General features: G+C 56.6%; 1 protein-coding gene across 2 annotated transcripts in view; it reads right to left on the reverse strand.

Moving 5' to 3' along the window:
- PCGF3 (polycomb group ring finger 3) overlaps window positions 1-15,954 on the reverse strand; it is a 65,589-nt gene that overhangs the window by 46,824 nt on the left and 2,811 nt on the right. The window contains exon 2 of one of the 2 annotated variants that reach the window (XM_017865420.1): window positions 10,225-10,318. The exons of the other annotated variant lie outside the window; for it this stretch is intronic. The gene's annotated coding sequence lies outside the window, so the exon portion shown is untranslated. The remainder of the gene's footprint in view (window positions 1-10,224; window positions 10,319-15,954) is intronic. 2 annotated transcript variants of the gene reach the window in all.

The following is a 15,954-nucleotide window of genomic DNA, read 5'->3' on the forward strand; positions in this document are numbered from 1 at the left end:
ATTTTTAGTAGAGACGGGGTTTCACCATGTTAGCCAGGATGGTCTTGATCTCCTGACCTCGTGATCCGCCCGTCTCGGCCTCCCAAAGTGCTGGGATTACAGGCTTGAGCCACCGCGCCCGGCCCATCCTCTCAAAGTCTTATACAAGAATGTTCAAAGCAGCCCTTTTCCTAACAGCCCCAAACTGAAAACAACCACCTAGTCCATCAGGACGCAGCTGATAAACACAGTGTAACCCCCCCACACACAGACGCGGCTCGGCATTGAGAGTGAACGCAGGCGCCCACGATGCCACGGGGGAGGGGGCAGACGCAGGAGCACGTTCCCACGCGCCACGCAATTCCAGAACAACGGCAAGTCTGGTGGGAGGATGCAGGCGGGATGCACAGTCCAGGCCGGGCAGGGACTGGCCAGAGGGGCCTGAGGGAGGCCTGTGGGGACCGAGCTCTGGGCCAGCACTGCCGGCGAGTCGGCGAGTCTGTGAGACTGGACAGGGGTGAAAAGTCCCCAAACTGCACAATGAAACTGGTGAATGTATCTTACTGGTGAGTGTGTATCTTACAATTAAAAACACAGACCACAAACATCATTCCTAGTGCTGAAATTAGAAAAAAAAAAGCCAAACTCTCAGCTTGTATTGCACCATCCCACCCCGAAAATAACCAAGGCCAGGTGGGTGAGGACACTGGAAAAGGCGACTGTGAACCTTTGGAGGTTGCTAAGGAGGGTATCGTCATGGTTGTGGGTGAGGAAAAGATTTATGAGAAGAAAACAAAACTGACCACGAAGGAAATGACAAGTCAAAGAGAAGCACCCTGAGTTATCCAAAAGCACCACGGAGAAAAAAAGACGAGGCCTGAGGGAAATTGGAGCAGTGCCTCCAGCGCCGCAACCTAGACCAGGGCCTGGCCAAGGTGGCTGTGTGCGCGGGTTTGCGGCCCCGCAGGGCCTGCTCCCAACACAGCACACAGCGCCGCGCGTTGGTGGGAGGCCTGAGGCACACCATATTCACCATCTGCTCCCTCCCTCAGAGTTCGCCAGCCCCACTCTAGCCAACAGAGAGCTTCACAACAGAGAAACGTCAAATAAGCATGTTTTAAATGCTCAACTGTGTCAGTAAACTGGGAAATGAACATTAAAAACCCAACGAAATGGCTGCTGACCCCGGCATGCAGGAGCCACGGCCGCAGCACCACGTGGCCCAGGTGTGCACCCGCGAGACCACTCCAGCCTCTGCCCCACAGCCCGTCCCGCCCACGGCCACCTGCTGCTGGTGGCCTGTTTCACTTCCATGGACACACAGTGGACGGGGCTGATCCTAACGATCCTAACCATGGCTCGGAAGAGGCTGGGACGACCTGAGGGTTAACTGGAGCCACAGAGAGCCTGGCGGAGAGTGGCTCCGGGGCTCCTGAGATGGGGAGGACAGTGAGGGGCCAGCTGGGGAAACTGAGGTGGCTCTGGGAGACTCTGTCATCATCTGTGGTCACCTGCTGGGGGACCCGGGGACGAGTGCTGAGGCTGGACAGGAGGGGCAGCGACTCAGGTTTCCCCTGGGCGAATAAGAGCAGAACCCACAGCAGCCCTCGGCAGCCCATGGAGCCGCGGCCCAGAGCCCATTCCTACTCCCTCCTCCACAGGGAAACGCAGCTCCGCCATGCACTGTGTCAGATGGTCCCGTGGGCCCCACAACCCCTTGGGACTGCTGCCCCTCCTCCCAGCAGCCTACACATCCCATGTCTAGTCCACAACTTCTCATTTGGTCTTAATTTATCATTTCCTGATATGCAGAGATTTAAACAAAAGCTTAAAGCTGGAAACAGAACTTCCCATGATTGTCACGCTCCACGTGTGCACGCCTCACAACGCAGCCAGCGGTCCGCGATACGTGCCTCACACGGCCTCCGACACGGAGGGAGTCCTCATCAAAACCAACCACAGAAGCGCAGGCTCTGGTGGCCTCAACAGTGCGGGAAGTGCCCGGCTGTGCCCGCATCTGCCTGCCTGCCCACGCCTGCGGTGTCACCAGGCCAGTTTCAGATCCCAAACTGCCTACTTCTCTCAGTGTGCACAACTATTGGTATGTATAAAGGCAAATTTATCAACACTAAGATAATAATTTCTTTTCTTTCTTTTTTTTTTTTTTTTTGAGACAGAGTCTTGCTGTGTCACCAGGCTGGAGTGCAGTGGTGTGATCTCAGCTCACTGCAACTTCCGCCTTCCAGATTCAAGCAATTCTCCCACCTCAGCCTCCCATGTAGCTGGGACTACAGGCGTGCACCACCATACCCAGCTAATTTTTTGTATTTTTAGTAGAGACGGGGGTGTCACTACACTGGCTAGGCTGGTCTCAACTCCTGACCTCAGGTGATCCGCTCACCAAGGCCTCCCAAAGTGCTGGGATTACAGGTGTGAGCCACCACACCCGGCCAAGAATAATTTCTCACAAAACACCTGGAGCATTTTATGAAGTAAATAAACAAAAGACAGACCTTGAACTGGCAGCTGCCACCCCACCCATCCAGACAGAGCACGGGCTCCGTCTTCTGGTCCACGGCCCCCCCAGCACCACTGTCCGCCAGGGTGCTCCATGGGGCTTCACCCTCCCGCCTGTGCTGCAGGCTGTGGTGGCCCGCGGGACTGAGCCCCTGACCTGGCCGGCATGGCCAAAGATGGGCTCTGGTGTGGAAGAGCCTCCGGGGCCTTTGCTGCAGCCCCTGGGCCTCCCTGTCACCCACTTCCCTGTCTCTTGCAGCCGATCCCATCTCTTCACTGTCTCCCAAGGCCACATGGGCCTGACCACCCCCACGGCTCCGCGCCCCCTCCTGGCTGACAACCACCACCTGTCTTGAGTCTGTCTGCTGGGGCTCTGCTGTTGGGCCCTGAAGTTCTCGAATTGACCCAAACATTCCTTGACTGTTAACAGCAGCTGCTATGCCTGACACTTACAGTCCTGGCAAGTGGACTTGGAGGACTTGGAGTACCATGGAGACAGTAGCCCACACCGTCCTCACAGCTGCTGGGGAGGGGAGCGTGGCCGGAGACCCCTGGATCCCTGGACGCCCCCACGCACCTCCTCCCTCTGCTGACTCCACTTTGCCCTGTCCCCGGAACGTACTGCGGCCATGGAGACCACAGGCCTTCTGGAGAGCCAGCCAGCCTGGGGTGCCGTGGGGCCTGACATGTCACACACCAGACCTGGATCACACGGGCATCGTACTCCAGCCCCTCGTGGCCTCACACAAACCCCTGTGCTGTCCTTCAGGCCCGGGCTGCCGGCTCACTTCTCGGCTCCATCCTCATCCAGCCAGCAGCCTCCGCTCCTGCATCCTGAGGATCTTCTAGGAATCTGCCCTACAAGGCCTCTCACCTGGGTGTAAGAACCCTGCCCCACACAGCCAGACCGAAGGGGCTCCCGCACCATCTGGAACCCTCTGTCTTTCCCAGTCAGACTCACAAGCTCCATGTCCACACAGCTCTCACTTTCACAGAGCCCCTCCCTCCTTCCCGGGGGTGCGAAGCCCGCCCCCTCCTCTGGTCTGCCCTGGGCTACCCTCTACCCTCTGGGCACCCCACTGTGGTCACTCACCTTCTCCTGCTTCCCGTGGGCATCTTCCAGATCTTTTTCCACCTCCCTCCTCTCAGCGATCACACCCAGGGCCAGCCCCTCCAGGTGCCACTTCCAGCCTCCGAAATGCACCCTCCCCTTGCCGGTGGACCTCAAGGTCACATGGCTCCATGGCTCCTGGCAACTGCAGCAGCTAGGAGCCTTCAGAAATGCACAGGGTACATGGCTGTCACCACACTCTTCAGACACATCCCGGCGTGGGCGGCAATGACATGAGNCCCATCTCCCACGGGCCTCTCTCCACGCCCACATACAGAGCCACCCGTCTCCCTAAGGATCCTACAGGCCCTGGGGCCTGCGTTCAGCAGCCCTGCTCACCGGGGGCTTCTCTGTCCTATGAGGGGAGTCCTGGGGGGCACGGTGACCCCCAGCGAGTGCACTCTGCCCTTGCTCCGCCTCGCCCACAGCCTCCTCAGGCACCGCCTCCCTCTCTCCTCCGCTGTCCACCCCGGCACCCTCTGCAGCCTGGACGCCTCAGCCCCCTCCCCCGTCTGGCTGACTGCCCAGCCCAGCCTTCCTCTGGGGGGACTCTGCCAGGAAGAAGAGGTGGCATCACAAGCCCACCCCTGGGGCACATTTTCTTCTGCCACCCATGTCTTAGGACAGCCTTGAAGTTTCTGTTGTTTGTGAGTCAGTTTTGCTGAGTTATGAACTTTCCAGAAAACAGCTCCTGAGACTAGCGGGCACAGAGCTGCAGGCGTGTCCTGTGCTGCATGGAGCAGCCCCACTGGGGAGCACGAAGAGTCAGGGCCCACACTGCTGCAGCATGCAGCGAGGTTGGTTTCACACACACCCATGAAATCGTCACCACCGCCCGACAGGCAGCGTTCCCTTCCCAGTGTCCTCAGCCTCGCAGGTGCCCAGCCCAGGTGGGAGGGGCGGTGCCACGTGGAGTCCTGTCTGCTCCACACCTCCCGTCTGAGCTCCTGCTGCCCATGGGGTCATCCTCTCCTCCTTGCTGTCCTCGGCCACTCCCTAGCCCATGACAGAGCTCCCGTCCAAAGTGTGAAACCCGCCCCAGGACAGGCCGTCTCGCAAAGCCACCCTCCCCCACGTAATTCACCCTCCAGAGCAAGTCTGAGCAGCATCTTAGAGACCAGAAACTGACCCATGTCCTCCCTGAGAGCAGGGCGCCTCACCCCTCTGCTTCGCTGTGCCAGCGCGGTCATGTAGGAACCACATCCATTCACGTCAGGGCTGGCGTCCAACCCTGGGTCCACCCACGCCACTGTCATTGCCCCGTTCCACAGCCAGGTCCACACGCACGTCATTGTCCCCGTCTACCGGCGGGTCCTGTTCAGCCGCAGGTCGCGGCATCCACGCCAGGTCGCACATGCCAGCGTCATCGCCCATCTACGCCGGTCCCACACGCCACGTCATCGCGTCCACGCGGGGTCTGCTCACCATCGCGGCATCCACGGCCAGGTCCACATGCACTGCATCGCCCTATCTACACCCGGGTCCACACGCCACGTCATCGCCCGTCCACCCCGCCAGGGCCACACGCATGTCATTGCCCGTGCCCACGCAAGGTCCTGTTCACAGTCGGGGCTGTGTCGCACATGGGTCCCCACACGCAGCATCATCGCCCATCGCACGCCCAGGTCCGCACACACATCAATCACGCCGTCGCCACGGCCAAGGTCGCACACGGCACATCATTGCCCATCCCCACCGCGAGTCGCTGTTCATGTCGGGGCTGTGTCCCACATGGGGTCCAGCATGCACATCATGCCACCTGTCCCACGGCCAGGTCGCACACGGCGTGCATATTGGCCCGTCCAGCGCCGAGGTTCACAGACACCACGTCATCCGCCCCGCTAATGTGAGGTCCTGTTCACTCGGGCTGTGTCCACGTGGGGTCCTACATGGCAGCATCATCGCTGCGTCCCACGTGGGTCCTGTTCACGGTCGGGGCCTGCGTCCCACTTCAGCTCTGGCTACCCTCCTTCCCAGGCCATGCACACAAGCTCGCCTGGCCAGGAGGGCCTACCCCACCCAGCACGGTGGGCGCAGCTCCCGTCCACCGCAGACCCAAGAACCCTGCACCTCTCGGACGGGCTGCCCCCACCCTCCCGGAGCTGAAAACCAGCTCTTGCTGCCCTTCCCCCTTAGCGGCAGCTGTGTCCTCCCCGCACAGCACCCCTCCTCGGTGACACATGGTGCTCCTCCCCGCAGTCACCCTCCTCAGTGAGCAACGGGTGCTGTGTGTGGCCCCAGGCCACCTCCCGTGCATGGGCACACCCGGCAGCAGGGCCACCATGGCATGCCTCATGAGGGGAACGTGCGTCCAGGGCTGTCCACTCCAGGAGGCGAAAGGCCGTCCAGAGGCACCTGCCTTCACCCAAACGGGGCCTCTGCAAAACCTGTTTTTCTTAATTTGCACAAAAGGAGCCACACTGTTGAAACTGGCCCCCAGCAGATGCCCCCCAACCCACACCCGCGTTATAAACACTGAGCTACACCCCACGAGGCTACGAACCCCGACCACTCATTCCCATCGATCCAGACAGCCCCTTCCTGTGTAATGCAGCCCCATGCCCTAACTGCCAGGGGAGGGAGGCTGGGCTGGGGTCCGCTTCCATGCCTGCGGCAGCCACATGGACAAGGCCAGCCAGGCCACCTGGAAGCGGCCCCTCGCGCTCTGTCCACTGGTCCAAGCCTGGTCCCACTGTGGTCTTTCACGGCTCGGCCTGACCCAAACGGCCCCATCCTGCATCCGCCCTGCCCCGTCCAGCTCTGCTGCAGCCCTCCCCCCGGCACCTGCCAAACTCAGCACAGCATCCTTTGCCCCCACCTCCCCTATTGGCAATGAACACCTTGCTCCTGTTCGCGTGACAGGACCACCGTGTCGCAGCCTGCACCACAGACACACACGGCTCCCTCGCCAACCCCGTGCTGAGGACAAAGGAGCGCAGGAGCGCTCCACAGGCAGGCCAGGGAGGTACAGACACAAACGCCTCCCCTCCAGCACCACCACGTCCGAGCTGGCACCTGGCGAGAAGACAGTCCAGGGCCCGAGAGTTCTCATCAACCTCGGTGTGGACGCACAGAACCCACACCCACAAGCCCACTCCTGCTCCTTCCTGCTGAGATGAGGCCAGGTTAGGAGGAAAAGGGAACGCTGGCATGGTTCTCCGAACAGCTATGTAAACGCTGAAAGTTTGTTTTAAGAAAAATGAGGCCGGGCGCGGTGGCTCAAGCCTGTAATCCCCAGGCACTTTGGGAGGACCCGAGGCCGGGGCGATCACGAGGTCAGGAGAATCGAGGGCCATCCCTGGCTAACACTGTGAAAACCCGTCTCTCTAAAAAATAACAAAAAAACTAGCCCCGGGCAAGGTGGCGGGCGCCTGTAGTCCCAGCTAGGCTGGGAGGCTGAGGGCCAGGAGAATGGCGGTAACCCCCGGGAGGCGGAGCCCTTGCAGTGAGCTGAGATGCCGGCCACTGGCACTCCAGCCTGGGCGAGCAGAGCCGAGACTCCGTCTCAAAAAAAAAAAAAAAAGAAAAGAAAATGAAAAACAGCTAGGCGAGGTGGCTCACGCCTGTAATCCCAGCACTTTGGGAGGCCGAGATGGGCAGATCACAAGGTCAGGAGTTCAAGACCAGTGTGACCAACACAGTGAAACCCTGTCTCTACTAAAAATACAAAAAGGAGCCAGGCATGGTGGCGGACACCTGTAATCCCAGCTACTCAGGAGGCTGAGGCAGAACTGCTTGAATCTGTATAGCAGAGGTTGCACTGAGCCGAGATCGTGCCATTGCACTCCAGCCTGGGCGACAGAGCAAGACTCTATCTCCAAAAAAAAAGAAAATGAAAAACAATGATATAACATGACAGTGCTTTGAATTTAATTCTCAAAAGGGTCCGTGTCTAGAAAGACAGCAAGAATCCCTGCCAGGAACTGACCCCAGGCAATAAAGTCGCTTCCCCCATGGCCCAGCCCCTACTGTGGCCACGAAGCTCTCAGAGGGCCACGGGTTCCTGCCCACGCCTGTGGCATCGAGCCCCCCACCTGGTCCTTGCCTCCTAGCCCCACTCAGGGTCCTGCCAGGCCCCCAACCCCCAGCCAGAGCCAGCTGACCCCATCTCCATGGACCACGGTGCTGTGGGGGCCACGCACACAGCACGGAGCTCACACGGACAGGGCTGAGACCAGACAGGCCTCACTGCTGGGCTGACATTTCTAGTAGGTGGGATTAGAGGGGAGCGCCAGCTCTCATTTCTTAAATTAAGTGTTTATACAAATATTTGAGTTTGTACAAAGACCTGAGGTACATTCACTAAGGTGGGACCCAGATAAGAGTCACTATCAGCCTCAGAGTGCAGCCCAGTGACATCCCCCTTCAACACAGGCCCCACAGGCCTGCAGCCGTCCAGGAGGCCCAGGCAGGTTACACCCGGGGAGCCGGGGGGCGTTTCAGCAGCCTGGCCCCCAGTCCCGCCCCCAGGGCTGCCCCACAGACCCCCGACTCCACGTTTCCTCTCCAGGCACCTCCAGCCCAACCTTGCCTTGAACTCCCATCCAGACGTCTGACGGGTGCACGTCAGTGGGTGGCCGGCACATCCCTTGGGACCTTTCTGCCCTGACCTCCTCTGACAGCCTTGTACCCTGGGGAGCCCCAGACACCTCTGAGCCACCTGCGCCTCCCTCACACTGGGACCCACTAGAAACCAATCTGCTGTGCCTTGAAGGACACCCAGCACCCACACAGCACCCTCGCCTCTGCCACACCAGGCCGCACTGACCTCAACGCAGCACCCACAGGGTCCCCGAACACACAAGCCCGAGTGGACGCAGAGGCTCCTCAGGGCCATCGAGGTCAGGCCCCGGCCCTGCCATCAGCCCACACCTGCCTCTGCCCCTGCCGCGTGGACTCCTCACTCACCACAGGACATTCTCGGCCCTGCTGTTCATGGTGCCCTGTGCCCAGAACACGCCCTTCTGTACCTTATCAAGCCTCTTCTCAATGTCATCTCAGTGACGCTGCAGAGACCACCTTGTAAGTGCACATGGCCAGACACGGTGGCTCACATCTATAATCCTGCACTTTGGGAGGCCAAGGCAGGAAGATCACAAGGTCAGGAGTTTGAGAGCCGCTTGGCCAATATGGTGAAACCCCGTCTCTACTAAAAATACAAAAATTAGCTGGGCGTGGTGGCAGGTGCCTGTGGTCCCAGCTACTCAGGAGGCTGAGGCAGGAGAATCATTTGAACCCGGGAGGTGGAGGTTGCAGTGAGCCGAGACTGCATCACTGTACTCCAGCCTGAGTGACAAAGCAAGACTCTGTCTCAAAAAAAAAAAAGTAAGCACACACACACAAGCCCACGCACACACACCCATGCATGCATGCACACCCCAACACGCATGCACACACATGCACACCCCCATGCACACACCCAAGGATGCATGCACACCCCCCCACATGCACGCACACACATACATGCATGCACACACATCCACACACACACGTGCCCACGCAGCAGGGCTCCAACCTTATAATTTACTGACTTATTTTGTTCCCTGCCCATCTCCCTGTGTCAGCCATGTGCCTGGCAATATTAAAATTCAGGAGAAGGACTGGATGATCAAGTTGAGAAAATCTTCCCAAACACTAGAAAAAGACAGGACATGTGAGCGAAAAGTTCCAACATCTCATTAATAGGTTTTGTAGAAAGAAGAGAGAAAAGTGAGAGAAGAAGCTTTGAATTATGCCTTAATTTTATGTCCTCAGTGGGGCAACGAGCAACACAGGCCTTGCATCATTCTCGTCATTCTCCAGGCCCGCGGCAGGCCTTCAACTCAGAAGCTGAAACAATCCCTCACCAGCACTGCCCGCCGGAATGAGGGGCCACAGAGCGCCACACACCGCCACCCCCCGACTACGGGGCACAGAGCTGCCCGCAGCTCCCTGGGGCAGAAGCCCCACAAAGGACTGGGGTTCAGTGTCCGGCTTCACAATGGCAGCACTGAATTCTACAAGGCAAAGACAGCGTCCTTCACTCTAAAGAAAACGACCTTCCACACAGAATTCCCTGCCCAGCCACTCGACTACTCAGGATGAGAAGCAGCAAAGGTGTTTCCAGAGGTCTCAGGAAGGTTGAGTTCCAACGTGCACTCAGAAAATGCCTGCCGAACACCTTTTCTGCACCAGGCGGCGTTGGCAGCACTGGTCCCAGTCCGGCTCAGCCACTGCCGACTGCAATCAGGCTCAAGCTGGGACTAGCACAACAGTGGCCAGGGAGTGATGACTCTGGAAAAACACACCTACGGCGAGGAAGAAGAGGGACAGACCAAGGCAGGAGACCCAGGCGAGGAGGGCGAGGCTGTGAAGGCAGCGGACAACCCCAGACAGAGGCAAGACGGCCAGAGACAGAGGCAACAACAGGGGTGCAAGGGACCACCGGGAGGTGGCTGGAGAACACCGCCCTCAGACAGGAGAACACGAACAGAGGCCGGGGGTGCTGGGGCTATGACGTGACCCTCAGGAGGTAGAGCTGGAGATGGTAAAGCCAGACAACACCAAGAAAAGAGAGGCAAGGTCAGAACGCAATTAACGGTGTCTACAGCGCCCCAGCACCGACGCCCAGTTCTCACCCTCAGGGTCTGCAGCGCCCCGGCACCGACGCCCAGTTCTCACCCTCAGGGTCTACAGCGTCCTGGCGCTGACCTCCAGGTTCTCTTGCTCAATCTGCACAGAAGCGGGACAAAGTAAAAACAGGCCCGGAGGCAGTGGGACCCCCTCACTGTAGGGCTAGAAGCAGCTGAGCAGATCCCCTGGGGGTGCCCTCGGGACTCTGAGCTGATGCTACCCTCAATGGGATCCTGGGAACCTCATGTGAATGCAGTGTGCATGTGGGAGGGATATAAATTTGAGGTGACCAGAGGCCAGACTGTGGGAGGCAGAATTCGGAAACGGCACCAAGATTCTGGGCCTCTGGTGTACACAGACCTCGTCCTGTTCCTCACATACTGACCCATGGACTGCTGTAAAGGGACTCTTGAAGCTGTAATTAAGGTCCCAAATAAGCTACCTCAAAATCGGGAGTGCCCAGATATGCCTGGCTTAATGACAAGAGTCCCTCCAGTCTCAGCTTTCTCCAGCTGAGACTGAAGAGGGCATCAGGAGCCATGTCTCCGCCGGCCTGGCAGAAGGCAGTGGGGTGGGAAGGACATGAGCCCAGTCCACGGACAGGGAGACAAGACCTCCAGCGCCAGGAGGTCTCACCTGGCACAGCCAGCAGGGCCAGGGCAAGGCCAGGCCCTGGCTGACTCTGGTTCTGGAAGACATGGAGACATTCTCAGCTGGGGAGAGGTAAGGCGGCCGGGAAATCAGCTAACGCTGTGAAGTAGGCGCCACCGTCCCGGCGTCAGAGGGGCCACAGCAGTGTGGGGGCCTCCCTGTCCCGGGGTCACAGCGGGGCCGCAGTGGTGTGGGGGCCTCCCCTGGTTCTTGCTCTCAGCTGGGACTCTCACCTTCCCAGCAAGGCTCCTGTCCAGAGCCGCTCACAGGTGAGTCCAGGATGTAGTGAGAAGAAGCGGAAGCAAACGTGGCCGAACAGCCACGAGTGGGTCTGGGTGGTAGAGGGTGCCGTCCTGGTATGTTCAGTGACCAAAGCACCTGACACTGAGCAGCTGACAAACCACAGAACTCACTTCTCAGTTCTGCAGGCTGGGAGTCCAGAATCAAGGTGCTGGCAGATTTGAGGGCTGGTGGGGTTGGAGTCCTCACAGGCAGCGCCTTCTCTCATGTCCTCAATGACAGAAAGGGCCCTGGTCATCAGGGCAGAGCCTCCCGAGGGCCCCACGCCCGACACCACCACCTTGGGGGTTAGGGTCCCCCATGGATTCTGGGGACACAGACATTTGGACCACAGTAAGTACTCATTGTATAATTTTCTCCATTTTCTCTATTGCGATTTTTTTCTTAGTAAAATTTGGGTGAAAAGTAAATTAAAATCACTTAACATTTAAAAGTTTTTTTTTTTTTTTTTTTGAGACGGAGTCTTGCTCTGTCGCCCAGGCTGGAGTGCAGTGGCCAGATCTCAGCTCACTGCAAGCTCCGCCTCCCGGGTTCACGCCATTCTCCTGCCTCAGCCTCCCGAGTAGCTGGGACTACAGGCGCCCGCCAGGTCGCCCGGCTAGTTTTTTGTATTTTTTAGTAGAGACGGGGTTTCACCATGTTAGCCAGGATGGTCTCGATCTCCTGACCTCGTGATTCGCCCGTCTCGGCCTCCCAAAGTGCTGGGATTACAGGCTTGAGCCACCGCGCCCGGCCCACATTTAAAAAGTTTTAAGGTGAGCCCTCATGGCCCTCACATTCCAACCATGCCTGCCCTGTGCGCCCTCTGCCATGCCAGGCTCATGCTGAGAAACAAGCACAGCTTTTATGGTCTGATTCCTGGGCGGCATCAGGAATCCGATAAGTTAACACGCCTCAGAACAGCTCCACACAGGAGCTCCACACAGTATCCACAAGGATCAGCTTCTGGTTACTATTTATTGAGCATCTAATACGGGCCAGGCCTGATCAAGAACCTGGAAATGTAACAGCTCACAGGACCCAGACAGGAGACGCAGCCATGAGGCCACGGCCCCAAGGCCACACAGGACCCACAAGGCCGTAGCCCCCATGAGGCCACACAGGACCCACGAGGCCACACAGGACCCACAAGGCCATGGCCCCCATGAGGCACACAGGACCCACGGAGCCACAGCCCCCACGATGCCACAGCCCCCATCAGGCCACACAGGACCCACAAGGCCACAGCCTCCACCAGGTCACAGCCCCCACCAGGCCACACAGGACCCACAAGGCTGCAGCCCCCATGAGGCCACAGCCCCCACCAGGCCACACAGCCCCCACCACAGGTCCCCACAGGACCCACAAGGCACATAGGACCCACAAGGCCACAGCCCCCAGGAGGTACACAGCCCCTGCCAGGCCACACAGGACCAACGAGGCCACATAGGACCCACAAGGCCACGGCCCCCACAAGGCCACAGCCCCCACTAGGCCACACAGGACCCATGAGGCACACAGGACCCACAAGGCCACAGCCCCCACCAGGCCACACAGGACCCACAAGGCTATAGCCCCCAGGAGTCCACAGCCCCCAGGAGTCCACAGCCCCCACAAAGTCACACAGGACCCATGAGGCACATAGGACCCACAAGGCCACAGCCCCAAGGAGGCACACAGCCCCCACCAGGCCACACAGGACCCATGAGGCCACAAAGGACCCACAAGGCCACAGCCCCCATGAGGCACACAGCCCCCACCATGCCTACAGCCTTTATGAGCCCACACAGCCCCCATCAGGCCCACAGCCCCCACCAGGCCACAAAGGACCCATGAGGCCCCACCAGGCCATAGCCCCATGAGCCCACACAGCCCCACATGGCCTACAGAGGCCACACAGCCCCACAGGCCCACAGGCCCCAACAAGGCCCACAGCCCCCATGAGGCCCACAGCTTCCACAAGACCCACAGCCCCCATAAGACCCACCAGGCCAACAGGACCCATGGATTACAGGGAGTTTCAAGGAGGTCTGCAGACAGACTTCCTCTCTTTGCATCTATTTCTTATTAAACATCTGGAATTTGCTGTTAATGTAGCAAAGCCCAGCAAATATCACTGAATTTGCAAAAAACAACAACAACAAAAAAAAAACCAAACCAACAAATCCACTCTCTAAATGTACCTAAATATTAGAGTTTATTGACCGGGCGCGGTGGCTCACACCTGTAATCCCAGCACTTTGGGAGGCTGAGGTGGGTGGATCACCTGAGGTCAGAGTTCAAGACCAGCCTGGTCAACATGGCGAAACCCCGTCTCTACTAAAAATACAAAAAATTAGCAGGGCGTGGTGGCAGGCGCTTGTAAACCCAGCTACTTAGGGAGCTGAGGCAGGAGAATCGCTTGAACCCGGGAGGCAGAGGTTGCAGTGAGCCGAGATCGCGCCACTGCACTCCGGCCTGGGCGACGAGAGCTAAACTCCAACTCAAAACAAACAAAAAAACAAAAACAAACAAACAAAAATATTAGACTTTATCTTAAAAAAAAGCAAGTCAATACAATAATAGGTTGAAGAGCTATATTTTCTAGAGAGTATTAGTTCCTATCAAAGGGAGTTTTGCTTAATTTACTGTATAATTCTACAAAAATGCACCTAGGCAACATTCACTATTGTTCTTTGTCATTTTGGCGTTTACATAATTCAGTTCTGTCGGGAGAAACACGGCAGATCAGGAAAGACAGCTTTGTTTTGTTTTTCTTAAGGCCTCACATTTTAAAATTCAATGATAAACTATCAATGTATGAAATTAAAATAATTTCAATTTTGAAGCACAATGAATGTACCACATTTTACAATATTAACAGCAAATATCATAATAAAAAATAGATAAACAATAGGAAACTGTCCCTAAACCTCACTATATTTCAATGGTAAAATAAAAATTACATTTTCTTTATTTGTTTATTTTTTTATTTTTTTGAGACACAGTCTCAGACTCCAGACTCTGTCGCCCAGTCTGGAGTGTAGTGGTGCGATCTCAGATCACTGCAACCTCCGCCTCGCGGGTTGAAGCGATTCTTCTGCCTCAGCCTCCCAAGTAGCTGGGATTACAGGTACCTGCCACCATGCCCAGCTAATTTTGCAGAAAATTACACACACTTGGCTAATTCTGTAGAAAAATTACATTTTCAACTTCAATTCTAACCATAAACCAAATAAGGCTGCAAACAAAATAAATCCTGCCATTTAATAAAGAGTAACAGTATACATCAAAACAACACTCACTTTATAATCCAAATCAAAAAACCCAAGTAAACAATTCTAGCCCGTGGCAAAGGGCCCCTGCCACACCCTGCAGCTCCTCGATTTTGTCACAGAGCCGCTGAAGATCTAGAGAGTGCGGCGTGGTGGGAGGGGGCGGCTGAGGTCTCCAGAGTCCAGGACAGGTCCCCTTCCCGGCCCTAGCTCCAGCCCAGAACCCGAGGGAGGCATGGAGTCCGGCTCCTTGTGGAGCGGAGGGTGTCTGCTGGGAGCAGAGGCTCTGGCTTGCAGTAGTGCCTGGACCCTGGAGTTAAGTCCTCACACAGGTCAAATGTCCAACATAGTCAGGGTCTCATGTCTCCTACGGCATTTTTATGAAGTCACAAATAACCGCGTGCACAAGGTCTACCGTAACCAGTAAAAACATTTCCCCCACATATTTAAAATGGTTTAGGAAAACTTAACAGAAGTCGGTTGATAATTTCTGAAGCAAAATCACTGGCATGAAGAAAATGAGGGGACTCTGGGAACAAGTACAATCATCGCACCTGAAGCTGTCGGAAAGAATTTGACATCAGTGACACACACCCTGCAATTTAATTTGTGGGGGTCTTATGGCTTGCTACTGGTATTCCAAATTGCAAGTTAATTCCTAAGAATCTTTTCTATCTGTAATTTATCTTCCTTTACACATCACAAATATCTCAGTCATGACGGTGACACTGGAGGAACCCACACCAATTAAAGAGACAGCTGAATGGTCACATCCTCGTCTTAATACGTGACTCCACATGTGATCGCTGATTTACTTACAGGATGTCTCTCCGGTGCTCTGACAGGTGCCAGGCTCACAGTACCGCCGTGCTGTGCAGGCTTTAAGGTGTTCCCGTGACCCCATCTGCCCATCATATGCTCACCATTTTGGAGTCCCCTCCCCTCAAGTGTGTAGGGGCCTAATGACTCCTGGCAAAGAGAATTTGGCAAAAGTGGAAGAATGTCACTCCACAAAGACTGGGACGTCCTTCCTGTCCCTCTCTGACTTGGCATGGACTCCCTCAGAGCTGCCATATAGAGAAAGGAACTGAGGTCTCCAGCCCACAGTCACATGACACAGCCTGGATGCGGACGTTCCCCAGTCCAGCCTTCAGAGGAGACACAACCCCAGATGGGAGGTCCCTGAGCCAAAGCCTGCCTGCAGTCCCGACCCACAGACAGTACTATCGGACTGTTAGTTTAAGTCATGGGTTCTGGGGTAATCTGCCGCACAGCAATATATAAATAATACAGCCACTCAGCACAGCCACACCTCTAAAAACCTGGGAACCAGACAGCACAGACCCAAACAAACCTGAACACTCAGCTTCACAAGCCTCTCCACAATTTCACAAAGCAAATGAAGTTTAAAAAACAGTAAAGGATATGCCAAAAGAGCAAATCGGAAGGAAATGTTGAGTAAAAAGGTCCCTTGTGGTTACACTGGGCGAGTAAAAGCTTCTAGGCCCAGGCTGACCGTGCGGGGACACAATGTGGCTGACACTGAGTACC

Source organism: Rhinopithecus bieti, unplaced genomic scaffold (genome assembly GCF_001698545.2).
Source record: "Rhinopithecus bieti isolate Rb0 unplaced genomic scaffold, ASM169854v2 scaffold_79532, whole genome shotgun sequence".
NCBI classification, from domain to species: Eukaryota; Metazoa; Chordata; class Mammalia; order Primates; family Cercopithecidae; genus Rhinopithecus; species Rhinopithecus bieti.